Consider the following 13,779-nt stretch of genomic DNA (forward strand, 5'->3'; position numbering starts at 1 on the left):
AGCCCTGGCATACACAGTCTGGGTTCTGTAGTTGTACCACTGCTTCATAGTCTTTAAAGGGGCTTGTTATTTTATCGCACAGGGGAGCTCAGTTCCAGCGGCCGTTGCCCAAGCAAAACTGATATTTGTTGCAAAGCTACCATAGTGGACTAAGCTGTGCAATGCTCTCCACCAGTTATATCCTTGCTGTCAGAGGAAAAAGATAGAGCTTCTCTCCCTGATCCTGTTCTCAAATATATGTACCCATGATGGGACTCAGTGGTGGTCTTGGTCTTTCACATGGACACTGTGGCTGAAGGCTCTTTTCCCCAGGTTGCTGAAATATATTGCAACTCCTTGTTTCATGTCTTTGAGAAATCAAATGTCATTGTTTTCCCAGTTTTGGAAATCCACTGATGGCTGTTTTTTCTTTTGGGGGTAATTGTTGTGGTGTATTCCTGTTTCCTGAGGAGTACACCTTCAGCATGGTGTGTCCATAATTACATACTCAATTAATAGCGTAGCCATGTTGAGAATCCAGTGCGTATTCTCCACTCCTTTTTCCAATATGCTCTTGCTTTACTTAATTCAGGAGTAGCTGTCATTTGCATAAATAGGAAGTATGTTCTAAGAAGTCTAAACGTGTTAATTCAGTTAACTTCAAGATTGATTCAACTTTTATGGAATTTATTTTTGAAAACAACTAGTTTCTTTGTTTTAAAAGGCAATTCCAAAAATCAAGGCATTCTTCCCATACTTTGCTTTGTGGGATTGTCACACAGATGGCCACAGACACAGGCATGGCATATGCCTTCCAACATAACAAGTGCTGATGCCCTGAATCAAAATAGATAAGGCAAAAAAAATCTGGAAAGAGGGAAATTACAGGATCTGCTCAGGTTATTTTTTCTGTAATAAGTAGAATTATTTTTACCCATTAGGGTACTATCAGAACTTTTTGGGGAACTGCTTCTCAATTGTCCATCTGTCTTTCTTTATATATATATAAAATATATCTTTCTTCTGGGGGAATTGGAGGATGTTATGTTAGCAGTTGTGTGTAATGTTTTCAGAGAGAAGATCAGAGCAATTTTTGTGTTTAGAGATGATACTAAAGTAAAAACATGAATCCAGAATTCCTGAATTTGTTATGATTTTTTTGTAATGTTATTTTGCCTTAGTAATTAAAACAGCTTGCGGTGAATTGAAGTAAGAAGAAAGTGTCCCAGTATCTGTGTTTTAAAAATAAACCCTGAGCTCAGCCAGCATGAATCAGGGCTGTGCTGTGAGAGCCAGAGATGTTAACTTTGTACAGCGAGACCAAATGGTTGTGACTGACATTCTGGCTTGTGCTCCAGGTTGGCTTATTCACTTTCTGTAACTGATATAGGTATGATTGTCTCAGCTCAGGCAGGACAGAACAGGTGGCTACGGTAAGGATAAATTAATGTGTTTAATGCAGAGAGACTGGTCCCGTGTGGAATAAATGTGGTGTTTGAATCATCTGTCGCAGTCCCATGGCTTACATCTGCAGTGTAACGCAAGGACTCCTGATTAGCAGAGCAGGAGGCAGAAACTGCAGCTTAAGAAAGGACTTTATGTTAATGATAGAGATAGAGAAGACCACCTAGGCTAAGTAGCCAGAAGCAAATGCATTCATCAAGTCTGCATTCTGCAGGACTGCTCATTAAAATAGTCCCATCCCTCGTCACACAGAGAAACCATTGTGTCATGCCAAAATTGCTAGATAAATAGCACAATATGGTTTGAGCAATAAGTATCATGACAAATAATATACAAGCCGATAATGATTTGTTTATATAATAGCTAAAGCACAGTTGCGGACAGGATCCACTGATGTTAGATACTATCACAGAAAAGAACAAAGAAGGACAGAGTTTTACTTTGTGATTTATAAGCTATCCATGTTAGAGTGCTTTTAAGTTACCTCTGCTAATTAAGAATTAACAGTTCATATTCAAATCATGTCTTTTTTTAAAAAAGCATCCTTACATGATAGATTGTGTTACTAATTAAGCAGTAATAGTCATAAAAAGTGAAACACTATTCTTTTAATTTTGGAGAAAGGGAAATCTTTATATCAATTTCTGTTTCTTGTTCAGACAATATTTTTAATTTATTTTACTTCTTCTGTAGTATTGGGAATGTAGATGTTACTCTCAGATAAGGTTTTGTATTTTGTCTTTTTGAAATGAAGGGAAAATAATGAAAACACTTACTAGCTTTAGAGGTATGAGTATCATTAAAAAATCTAATTTTAGAGTAATTAAATTTCAGTTTTCTCTCTAAGCTTTGGAACAGCCTGGTGAGTTTGTGGGAACAAATACCTGGGGAACTGATGGAACTGTTGATATTAAAATCAAAGCAAGCTGGTGCAAGGTAATTAAAGCCTGTGTGTTTCCTGCGCAAGGGAGGAGAATGGAACCTGTGTGAAAAGTCATGCTCTGCATCTCTTAGGTGTGCTAGGTTGTAGTATAGGATGTCTCTCTCTCAGCTTCATGAAGACAAATTCCATTTGTCTGGAATGATAGATAAGCCGCTTTCTATTTTGTATTGGCATTCAAGATGATCCACTTCCACTTTTACGTTTTATCTTTAGTCTATCTGTGGCACAGAAGTCATATGCATCTGTTCCTTCACCTTCCTGTTTCCTTGTTTATCATGACTGATTCCCTTGTTTTGACCTAACATTAGCAGTTCAGTCATTCAGTGCTCCACTTAGCTGAGTTGAATGTCAGAGCATTGCTAGTAACAGACAATTTCACAGATCTTGGTTGCTGATGTGGTGGATTGGAAAAGACGTGATTGGGGAAATGGATCACTTGGGGGATAGCGAAGGACAAATGACAAGTTGAATCATTCTCGAGGTTGGTTGACCGTATAAACAAGGAGCAAGAAAAGAATAATTGGTGAAGCTTTGGATTGCAGGCGTATAGGAACTCTAGATGAAGCTAGGGATGAAGAGCTTTTGAGAACCAAATATGTAGGTAGTTGAGCTCACGTGGAAGGGAACAGAAAGGCTTGCCAAGGGTGATTATTAGAGGACAGGTTAGTAGAGAGCCTTCAGATCATGTGGCTATTCAGGAATATTTATGCTTTGAAAGAGCTGAAGGATCAGGTGACACTCTGGACAAGCTTTGCACTGTCACATGAGCATTTATGAAAGAGGCTTTATTGAAAGCCATGAAGTATTTTAATTCCCCCTTTGAAATCCTGATTTATGAAATTGTATTAGAATCTCAGCTTACACTATAAGAAAATTTACTAGCATTCATGGCTGCATCAAGAAGTTTGAAGATGTGACCCAAGTTCTGGTGTAAGACTTGGAAACCTGAACCCGCTACCTGCTTTTTACTTTTCATGGTTTTTGAGTTGGCATTAAACTTGTTCAGGCCTGGTTTGTGATTTCTGAATAACAGGGATAGTGATAATCAGTTGAAAAATTTCAGTTGAAGGTAGAAAAGATGTCTGGGGCATGTGTTGTGTCAAAAGGTTCTGGGCAGACCGTTCCTATTTCTCCAGCATCTGAATCTCCATGCACAGAGCCTGGGTTGTAACCTCCAGAGCTTACCTTTGGAAGAGTCTTGAGGATCTCACATAGTTATTATTTTTTCATGCTTAAAGTTTTGAACCATATTCAGTGTGTATTCTCACAGTATGTGACTCATTTTAGTCACATTCTCCTCCCAAAATCTGTGAAAAAGCCTATATCAGTTTCCCAGCACATTACGTGCAGACAGCATCTTTTATAATTCATGTTTAGCCCCGTTGCTGGGTTTCTACTGGAGCTACCAGTCTCCTTAGACCTCAGTCCGACCAGTAGAGGAACAGGCTGGCCGGGCCTTGAAGCTCTGGCCAGCAGCTTTAGAAGCATGAGAGAAACTGGGATTGTAACTGCTTGTTTTTACTGTCTTTGGAGAGAAATAGTATTTCTGTTTGGAGGGCTTTTTGACAGGTTTTACTGCTTCTTAACTCAACTGGTAGGAAAAGGTCTTACAAAGGCCTTTCTTACTCTTGCTTTGTTTCGTATTGATGAATTCAAAGAAAGGAGATTAGCAGTTCAAGGTAAAAGTAAGCTCCCTCTTGATTTCTTTCTGTGATCTCACTTGAGTTCTTAGCTCACTCTGACCCAGCTCCTGAACCAGAATGGTGTGGGAGGGAGAGAAATTCTAGTCACTGAGGGGAGTTTCTCATTCCTCTGTAAGTGATCTAACCACTTTGTATTGCTCAGGGGAAGCCATTTCCCATGTTGTGTTTATGGTTCTTTGTGTATTTGTTTCTTAACGAAAGTGGCCCTGGCTGAAGCTTTAGCTGTATTTCTATTTAAGTCTCCTTTTAGGTCCTGAGAGGGTGTTCAGATTCTTCCAGAATTGCTTGCATGTGTCACAGTGGAATTAAGAGTTAGGAATTGGACTAGCAGTATGTTGCCATAGTCACTAGCCAGCTCTCAGATCAGCTCAAAGCTGAAACTCCCTCTAATCTCATCTGCATACCTAGAGGCTATCACGTTTTGCTTGGTTACCTCTCTACTGAGTCCGATAACTTGATTTTCTTCCTCAGTTCTATCAAGTGATGTGAGACAGCAAGTGGTGTTTCTACTGAGAGACTGGAAGAAGTAGAAGGCAGTGGAAGAAAGAATGAATGGAGAAAAGCTGAGCAGCTATCTTAGATTTTATACGTGCTTTCTTCTTGCGTTCTCCCGAAAAGCACAGAGAGATCTGGGGATACGTGTCTTTATATGTTTTGTCAGGATGTTCTAGCTGGTTTTGGATGCTTCAGCTGCCCTACATGGACACTGGAAATGTCTGATGTTCTTAATAAAATATGGTATCCTCTGTAGTCTTCTACACAGTGATGGTAGAACGTGGTGTTCTTGTCTCTCACCATAAAAACAGCGTGCAAACTCCAGGGATTTCTTTAAAAATATTTTGTTTGTAAGGTTAGCCTTCAGTAGCAGAATACCGATTGTCCCAAAGTGTCAGGACGACACAGTTTATGTTACCTCACCCTATCAGGGAAATTATAAAGGAAGGTTGTTTGATGTAATAGTACAGCCATGGGCTAAACTCCAGATAGAGCCTACAAAGATCTTCAGCTTTTGTTTCTGCTGCTTTTTACACTGGTTAGGCAACACACCACTTTATTTTTGTGACTAGTTCGACTAATGGATGTTGCTAGTGCTCTGCGTGTGCAGGTCAACCCAAGTGTCTTCAGGTTTTGTAGGGACGCTCTCTAGGTTCCTGGAGGAGGAACGTGGCAAAATCAGCCATGGTATTTCAAGCTATGCATTTAAGGATGACAAGTTCTTAGTTTTTTTAATTTCAGGAGGGCAGATTTTTGCTTGTTCAGGGATGCAATTGGCATAATCTCAAGGGAGACTGTCCTGGAGGGTAAAGGAGTCCAAAAACCAGTTGATCTTCAAGGACAGCCTCTTCTTAAGTGCAAGGACATCTAGTCCAACATGCAGGAAGTCAAAGAAAAAATGACAGGAGGCCAGCTGGGGTGAACAGGGAACTCTTGACTGAGCTTAAACACAGAATGGAAGATGGAAGTGGGTTTGGGCTAGCCAGTAGGAATATAGAGGCATTGCCCGAGCATGCAGGGATAGGGATAGGAAAACTAAAGCTCAGCTGGAGTGAGGGATGTGAAGGGCAACCAGAAAGGCTTCTGTAAGTACACTGACAGCAAAAGGAAGACTAAAGAAAATGTGGGCCCATGGCTAAGTGGGGCAGAAGACTTTATACCACAGACATGGCAAAGGCTAAGATACTCAATGTCTTTTTCTGGCCTTGATTTTTCCTGGTAAGGTTTGACCTCAGTGAACCTGGGCCTAATAGCAGAATCTGTGGAAGTGAATTATAACCCACGGTAGTGAAAGATCAATTTGGGGAGCACTTAAGCAAATTGGACACATGGTAATCTGTGATGCCGGGTGGGATGCGTCTGAGGATACTGAGGGAGCCGACCAGTGTCATTGTGAGACCGCTCTCTGTCGTCTTCAAAAGGTTATGGTGATCAGGGGAGATTCTTGAGACCTGGAAAAATACAAATGTCCCACCCATCTTCAAGAAGAGCAAGAAGAAAGATCAGGGGAGCTGCAAGCCAGTCAGTCTCCCCTCAGTCCCTGTGAAGGTTGGGGGACAAATTCTTCTAGAAGCAAATAGTCAGCATGGATTTTCGAAGAGCAAATAGTGTCTGACCAACCTCATCTGATCATGAGTCAGCGGTGTGTCCTGGCAGCTTCCTGGTTCAAGAAACACATTGACATACTGGAACGAGTCTAGCAGAGGCCATCAAGATGATTGAAGTCTGGAGCACAGGAGGCTGAGGGAACTTGATTTGTTCAGCCTGGAGAAGAGAAGGCAAAGGGGAAGGATCAAATTGCTGACTGCAGCTACCTAATGGGAGAGCGCAGAGAGGATGGAGCCAGACTCTTCTCAAAGGTGCACAGAGCTAGGCTGAGATGCAAGTGACACAAGTTGGAACATGGGAAATTCTGACGATATGTAAGGAAAAAAATTTTACCCTAATGTTAGTCAAACACTGGATGAGGGACCCAGGGAGGCTCTGTCCTTGAAAATATTCAAAGCTTGACTGGACATGGAATGGAGCAACCTGCTCTAGCTGGACCTGTTTTGAGGAGGGAATTGGACCAGAGACCCCTTACTACCTAAAACATTCTATGATTCTGTGAAATCTATGGTGCTGTCAGCATCTGTGCTGTCAAAGATCGGATTTGTTCCCAGGTCTGTATGTAAAAGAGACTGTGGCCCCATGACTTAGATTTCACTCTGTGGCATCATTTTCTTTTGCTTGGAAAACTAGGAAATGGGGAGGAAGGCCAGTCAAGGTGCTGAAAGCGATTTTTTCCTGGAGATGAAGAGAAGAGGAATTGAGAGAAGAAGCGGTTCCTCAGCAAGGAATGCTGGAGTAAGAAGAGCTGTGTAATTTGCATTCTGACATGGATGCCTGACATCAGCCTGAAACCCATGCTGTCAGTCAGACCTAGTAGTCTATTTCAGAGCCTAACACTCAGCAGTCACAGGAGCCTAACAACCGAAGAAGTTGGCAAGCACAGCACGAGGTGTGGAAGTTTATAAGTAATTTATGCTGAGTAAGGAAGTCTTCTTCCAGTATTATTCATTGGAGATGTAGAGAAGCAGATTTGTCTGTTTGCTGGAATTTTATTTGCAGCTTGTAGCAACTATTTGGGGGTTGTATGCTTTTTCTGGGAGAGAGGTCTCCTAGATGAGGGTATGAATGAAAATTGCTGCCTTTGAACAGAGCCGCACATGACCAGCCACATGGAAGTATGAGACATGGCTAATGCTGGAAAAGCTCCAGTTGAAAAGGTGGGAATTTTAGCCACCAAGGACCATAACACCTGTCAATGAGCTGAAAAGACAAATTTTCTTCATCAGAGGGGCTGTGGAAGAGAATTTCTCCTCTGTACTTTGAACTTAGGAGTGAAGAATCAAACTTCTATTCAACTAATAGTGGAAGTGAACAAATAGTGAAAGGTTCATTGAAAAAGACTGGATGAAGAATTGCAAAATGAATTTATTCTTAGGTGGACAACAGACATGAATTAATTTGATAGAAAATGTCAACTGGAAGATCTGAGGGAGGAGAACATCAGGAAGAAGTTCACTGATCACCAGTGAAGAGATAGGCTGCACAAATCATCTCCAATTTTCAGCCAGCTTCCAAAAAGAGAATGTGGAGAACAGAGTCTAGATGAGGAATGGGACCCTGAGAAAACAGTGTTGAGGACTGCAAAGGGAAAGAGACTTTTTTTTTCTTTCCTACTAGTCTGAGTTGAAGAACAGGCTTATTTCACACAGAAATGAAGGGGAGAATCTGCCAGACGTTGAGCTTTTAGGGAAAAGAAATGGGCATTCAGAATATCAAGAGAAAAAGATGAAAAAGCTGAGGATACAAGAAAAATAAAGCAGAATTAGCTGCAGGTAAAAAGAGGACCAAAAATTCATACCAGATTCAGTCTGCGTGACTGGATTCTGTATCAGCTGTGGCCAGAGCAAGCACACTTGTAGTAATCTCCAAAAGAGTTTAAAAGAAATGAAGGTGTAAAGGGTGGTGTTTTTTTTAAGAAAGTTACTTAGACTAAGAGAATGAGGACAAGGCGTGCCAAGAGAGTGAAGGTCAACAGATAGTTCAAGGACTGGAACTATAAGGAAAGATTTGAATTTTTTTGCCCTGGAAGACATTCTTGGAACGGCACTTTTCTTAAATGGTAAATTTCAGCTGAGCCCCTTGGACACTGTCCATCTATAGTTAAATTCCCTTGATGGGCAAGAAAAGCTTTAGATTAAAATGGTGGAAGAACTGACAAAGGGATAGGCGGAGAGCAGGATTTCAGGCAAAGGAGAATATTGCTATGAGTAAGAAAATAGGTGCAACCCCAAGATAGTTTACAGGGGCAAGGAAATGGAAATGAACACATCCAAGCTGACATGAAATTTGAAAAGGTTAATGTATTCCCATCAAGCAGAAGACTGGAACTAGCTCATCTCTATCTCAGCATGCCAAATACGTGTAATTAAGCATTTTAGAGCAAAGATTTTTAATCTGTACATATTACCAAAATCTTTAGTAACAGTATGTTATATATGCTAGAAGCAACTATAATCCCAGTATTACCATCTTGTATGAAATTTTTAGAAAAAAATTGGAGGGAGGGGAACCTGAAGACTGATATAAAGAGATTAAATATAACACAGGTTTACAAAAGATAGTCTATATCATATTCATCTGAGAGCTTTCTTTGATAAAATGACTTATTTCTGGGTAAGAGAAGGTGTGGTAAATTTCATGTCTGAACTTGTGGTGCTATAACAAGTAGTTTTAGTTAAAGTGGAAGATACCAGCATTATGAGAAGTGTAAGGTAGGTAAGAAAAGGACTAGAAGAGCCTATCAGGAGGGAATTTACCCATAGAATTCTTGAATGATTGGTTTCTTAAATTAATTAAAGGTTCAGATGCATAAAATGTGGAATAAGCCAAATGCAGGAAGCACGGACAAGAGGAGGATTGGAATACAGCAGCTCTTCCAATCTGAAAAAACAGGGAACCTGTATAAATATGCATAGGACTCAGTTTCTAGACCCCAGATAGCTCTCAGAAAGGCAGGAAGAGACTCTCCATTTTGCTGTCCAGCCTATCAAGATTTAAGAGGCCCTTTTTAGTTTTAATTATTTCAGCCATAGCCCCACGCAAACAATAAAGCAACTTGGATCCAGAAGCAGTATAATTGTATCCATATGGTGGTGTGCTTCTACATTAACTAGTAATTCCCTTGGTGGCACTAATGTGGTGATGGTGGCTAATTAAAGTCCCGGGAGAACTGACTGTACCAGGAAGTCTACTATAAGAATACCTGTGCTAGTTCTGGCAGCAGTATAGCTGGCATGATGCTGCTCTTAAGCTAATAAGACTTGGCAGACCTAGACAGCTTGACCCAGAGCCAGTTTGGGGATGTTTGTATCTGTGGCGTTGTCCATACACAAACTTGCATCATTCTTCTTTGGATAATTTAGCCTCTATGGGATGATCAAGAACTGGAAAGTCTTAATAGCCAGATTAATAGAAATGGGGTGACGTTTAATAGTACAAAGTGCAGAGCTGTGTGTTTGGGGACTAATAAAAGAAATTTATATTACAAAATGGGAATGTAACTGCCAGACACTCCTCTCTGAAATCCTATTCACAGGCTCGTCATAAACGAAGGAATGTGCAAAGAAAGGTTTTCCAGTTCCCTGGTTCTAGTTAATTATGACAGAGGATTAGAAGCATCTGGCTTGTTTAGCCTAGACAAATGAAGGATGAGAGAAAAGTATTGATCTATAAATGGTAAGAAGAGCTTGTTTAAACTAAAACTCCATGTTAATACAAGAATAAATGCATTAAAATTCTTGCCTGTAGTTAATTTATACCCCGCAGAGGGTAAGGTTCAGGAACAGCTTTCCAGTCTAATTGGTGCAAAAACACTGAGACATCTGTAATACAGCTTGGTACCTTTATTTAAGGTATTATTGTTGCCTGTGATAAAAGCTGAAAGTGGCTAAGTGCAATTCTGGATGTTCTTAAAATTAGCTGGGTGCATGTAGGGAGGAAGAAGAAACAAGTTAGTGAATTAGTATGTTGGAATTTGCAAAGAAGTTGGAAGTTCTGTGTCACTGGGGTCAGAATTCCTGCATCAAAGACCAAAATCCCTGTAATATCTAAACTTACCAGTATTGTGCTAACATTAAGGCAGGGGGGAGGGGAAAGGGAAGATTGATTAGTCAATACAAATTAAAAACTCCATTGTAATTTTTTTTATTATGGATGTTTGTCTTATCTTCCTCTGAAGAGTATAAACAGTGAACAGTGCCTAATGCAGTAAAATCTGGCTTATGCTGTAGTTGAAAACTATAGGGCTGATACCTACACCTAGTCTTCTTCAGAGTGAGAGGGTAGTTACCCCATTCTTTACTACGACTTGTGAGTCTTTTCTCTCTCTCTCTCTCCCCTTACCCTTTTCTCCTGTGTTCATGTATGAAAATTCATATGATATTTGTGCATATATGTAAAAATGTTTTGCTTGTAATAGATCTGTAAGTGAAGCAGCAAAATTACTCTTTGAAGATGTAGGCAACAGTTATTTCCAGGCAAACCTGCTCAGCCAGGAGTAATCTTTCTAGCTAGATGCTGTGCTTCTCAAACACTTCTGCTTGGAAACTGAAACTATATATAAATAAGTATGTCCCCAAGCGTTTTAAGTGTAGTAGTATTACTTATCTCTGGCTCAGGGTTCTTGGAGCCCAATGGCGCTATTCTCTGCTGCAGTGTATAGATACTGTAATTCCATTCCTTCTGGCAAGCAGAGCAATTTCTGCCTTCCTTAGAGCAGTTCTGTACAGCCTGACAGGAGAGACCTTTGCCACTTTAAAGATTCAGATGAGACCATCAAGCTAAAAAAAAAAAAATTAGGAAGGGCAAGATTTAACAGTGTAAATGCAGTGGACAGGGCTGCTGGACTGCGCAAAATCCAGTTGCGTTGAGACCTTCTCTAACTGCGCTGGCCTCAAGGAACTTTGCTGGATTATATATTGAGTGCTTTATCCTGTCACAGTATATAGACTGAGTAAATGACCAAGCCTTGCTCTCCCCTGTCACCATGGTATAACCGGGATACTTTTCTTGATTTCATCTTGACATGTATATTCTACTACCAATTTAGTACTGTTCTTTCAGCCTAAACTATAATGGTCCCTGTCTGAAACCCTAATGCTAATCTGTTCAGTGCCAGGTATGGGGGAGTGTTTTGCAGAGGGCTGGGTTTTTTCCTTTGTTCTTGTTGAACTCTTCTTTGCAAAATAGGCTTTTTTCAGAGCTTATATTCAGAGCTGGGGGGCTTATTGCTATCTATAATTACAAAGCTGCTGCTAATAGTGCAGGATGTTCTGTGAGTCATAAAGGACTTTTGAAAAAAAGCAGTTGGCCTGTTTATGTTTTTTTGTGGGTTCTCAAAGGCTGTTTTAGAAACACCACTGTTGTTCTCAGCTTTCCAGCTACCTTGACTTGAGAACTTGTCCTATCTAAATTGCAAAAGATAAATATGTTGCTTTACACTGCACACTTTTCTATACTTTTGCAATGTGTTAAGATAGCTGCAGAGATACAGAAATCCTCCAGAAAGGTGATCCTATCTATAGTTTGCAGATCACAGTAGATTAGATAATGGCTGTTTACTTCTTTAGCACTTTGAATCCAAGAACATTCCCCTCAAGCAAATTGGAAGACGTATTTTATATATTCCCCCTCTTTGTCCATAAATGCATTTAATCCAGGGGTCAGAGAGCCCCTCCAGAGTGTTCTGGAGATAGAAGTCTTAGCCATGTAGTTGCAAAGCTTGCTATTGTGGCAACTTTCCCTAGCATGCCTGCTGTCTCTGGACAGTGTGATAATACTGTTGTACTGAAGAAATGCTTTTCTAAAGAGCTGAGGCAGGAAGGAAGTTCTCTAAGGTATTCCTGATGTCCTTTTTAGCTAGCAAACTGAAGCTATTCCCAGACTAGACCATTAAATGATGTCAAACCTACACTCCATCTCCAGGATATGACTGAACCTTTCTGCTCCATCCCAGTACAGTGTAGGAGTATGAGATGTGTTGTCCCCGAGCAGGCTCACAGCAACTGCAGCTACAAAATCTAGACTTTCTAGGTGACCAACTAGATACCTTCACAAAGTGTAGATCTTGAAATAGCCGCAGCCAGCCCACTACATTCATAGACTAGAAACTCCGTGCCTATTACAAGAAGGGAAGACAAATACTAGACTTGCTTTTTGCTGTTCATAGTCCAGTGGCTGTGATCCTTTGTATCACCACAGGTCCAGTAGGCTGTGTTTAAAGACTAAGTGCTAACTCTTGTTCTTCAGATTCTGTTACATGGTAGACTATGACTAATTCATGATTAACATAAAAGGACAGACAGTGTGAGAGCCTTCTCTTCCAGGCTGGTCTCAGATTTAAGGGAGGCCACTTGAAGATAAAAATCACAGACAATACCCAGCTTCCCTGAGAAAACAGTCCTGCAGGAGCATCCTAATGAGCAGCCAAAGGTCATGCAACATTTCAGTCAGTGTTTTAGAGACATGGGAAGGCATTTCCCAGGAGCTACTGTCATGGACAGTTCAAAATACAAGACCTCTAAGCCCTTGCTCACTGTACACTTCCTAGCTTTTATATTCTTCATGTCTGCATGGTCTGTAGGTCATAGGCTAGTCTTATGACTCTTGGTCTGCTTCAAGAGAAGAAACCAATACCTTCATTCCCAGACTTCACTGGCAGTACTATAGTGTTCTGCTTTTGGAGACATATGTATCATGTTATCCAAAAGCTCCTTGCCATCCCACCATGGAACTGGTCCTTTTTTAAGATAAGTTCATTTGTTGGTGACATATGTAAGTCTACAGACTTATGGTTACTAGAATAGATGATTGTCTTTTCTCTTCATACCACTAGTTTGAATGCTTGCTTCTTCCTTTATCTACATGACACTGCTGGGTAGTTATAAGTGGAAAAGGAAAAAAAAAAAGAGAATGATAGCTGGAAAATCCAAAAATGCCATTGCAAGAAATTGTCATGAGCCTTTGCTTATGGAATAGAAGAAATCCCAGCTTCTTTCCTGCCTGGCTGTGTCTTAACCATTTCTAAATACTCTGGACTGTACTTCACTATGTTAACCTTGGAAGTCTTTTTTCTTTTTTTATTCCTCTGCTGTCTCTTGCAAATTCTTCTGTCTTAGAAAAATACTTTGCATTTAGAGATTGATTTTGGGGGAGGGCAGGCCATTTCAAATTTGACTCACTTCCATATCAGAGTCCCACTAACGCGAAGCATCTGCAATCTATTGCTTTTCCTGACTAGAACTGAAATTTTTAACAGTTAAGTTATGTTTACAACCACTTTTGAGGATGGTATCTTTCATGCTTTGTAAAGCTCTGTATAATTCAGACACCTTGCTTAGCTTGTCTGACTTTTTGAGCTGCTATCTAGTACCTCTCTGAAGTGCACAAGCTTTTTTTGGAGCAGTACTGTGACGCTTAACAATGACATACGCTGACTTCATTGCAGGCTATGCCTATACTCACGCAGTTGCTAATCTATTTGTACTTATCTACATATCTTCTTCATATAGCTTCTACATACCTGCTTTCTGGACTGTAACTAGACTTTTGTGCAGAAACATGTGTTCCCACAATATGAGTTGAGGA

The 13,779-nt window shown here is 40.4% G+C and overlaps 1 protein-coding gene across 9 annotated transcripts in view; it reads left to right on the forward strand.

The window, feature by feature from the left end:
- CERS4 (ceramide synthase 4) overlaps positions 1 to 13,779 on the forward strand; it is a 65,953-nt gene that overhangs the window by 7,334 nt on the left and 44,840 nt on the right. The gene's annotated exons all lie outside the window — the stretch shown is intronic.

This window comes from Struthio camelus, chromosome 26, assembly GCF_040807025.1.
Source record: "Struthio camelus isolate bStrCam1 chromosome 26, bStrCam1.hap1, whole genome shotgun sequence".
Lineage (NCBI taxonomy): Eukaryota > Metazoa > Chordata > Aves > Struthioniformes > Struthionidae > Struthio > Struthio camelus.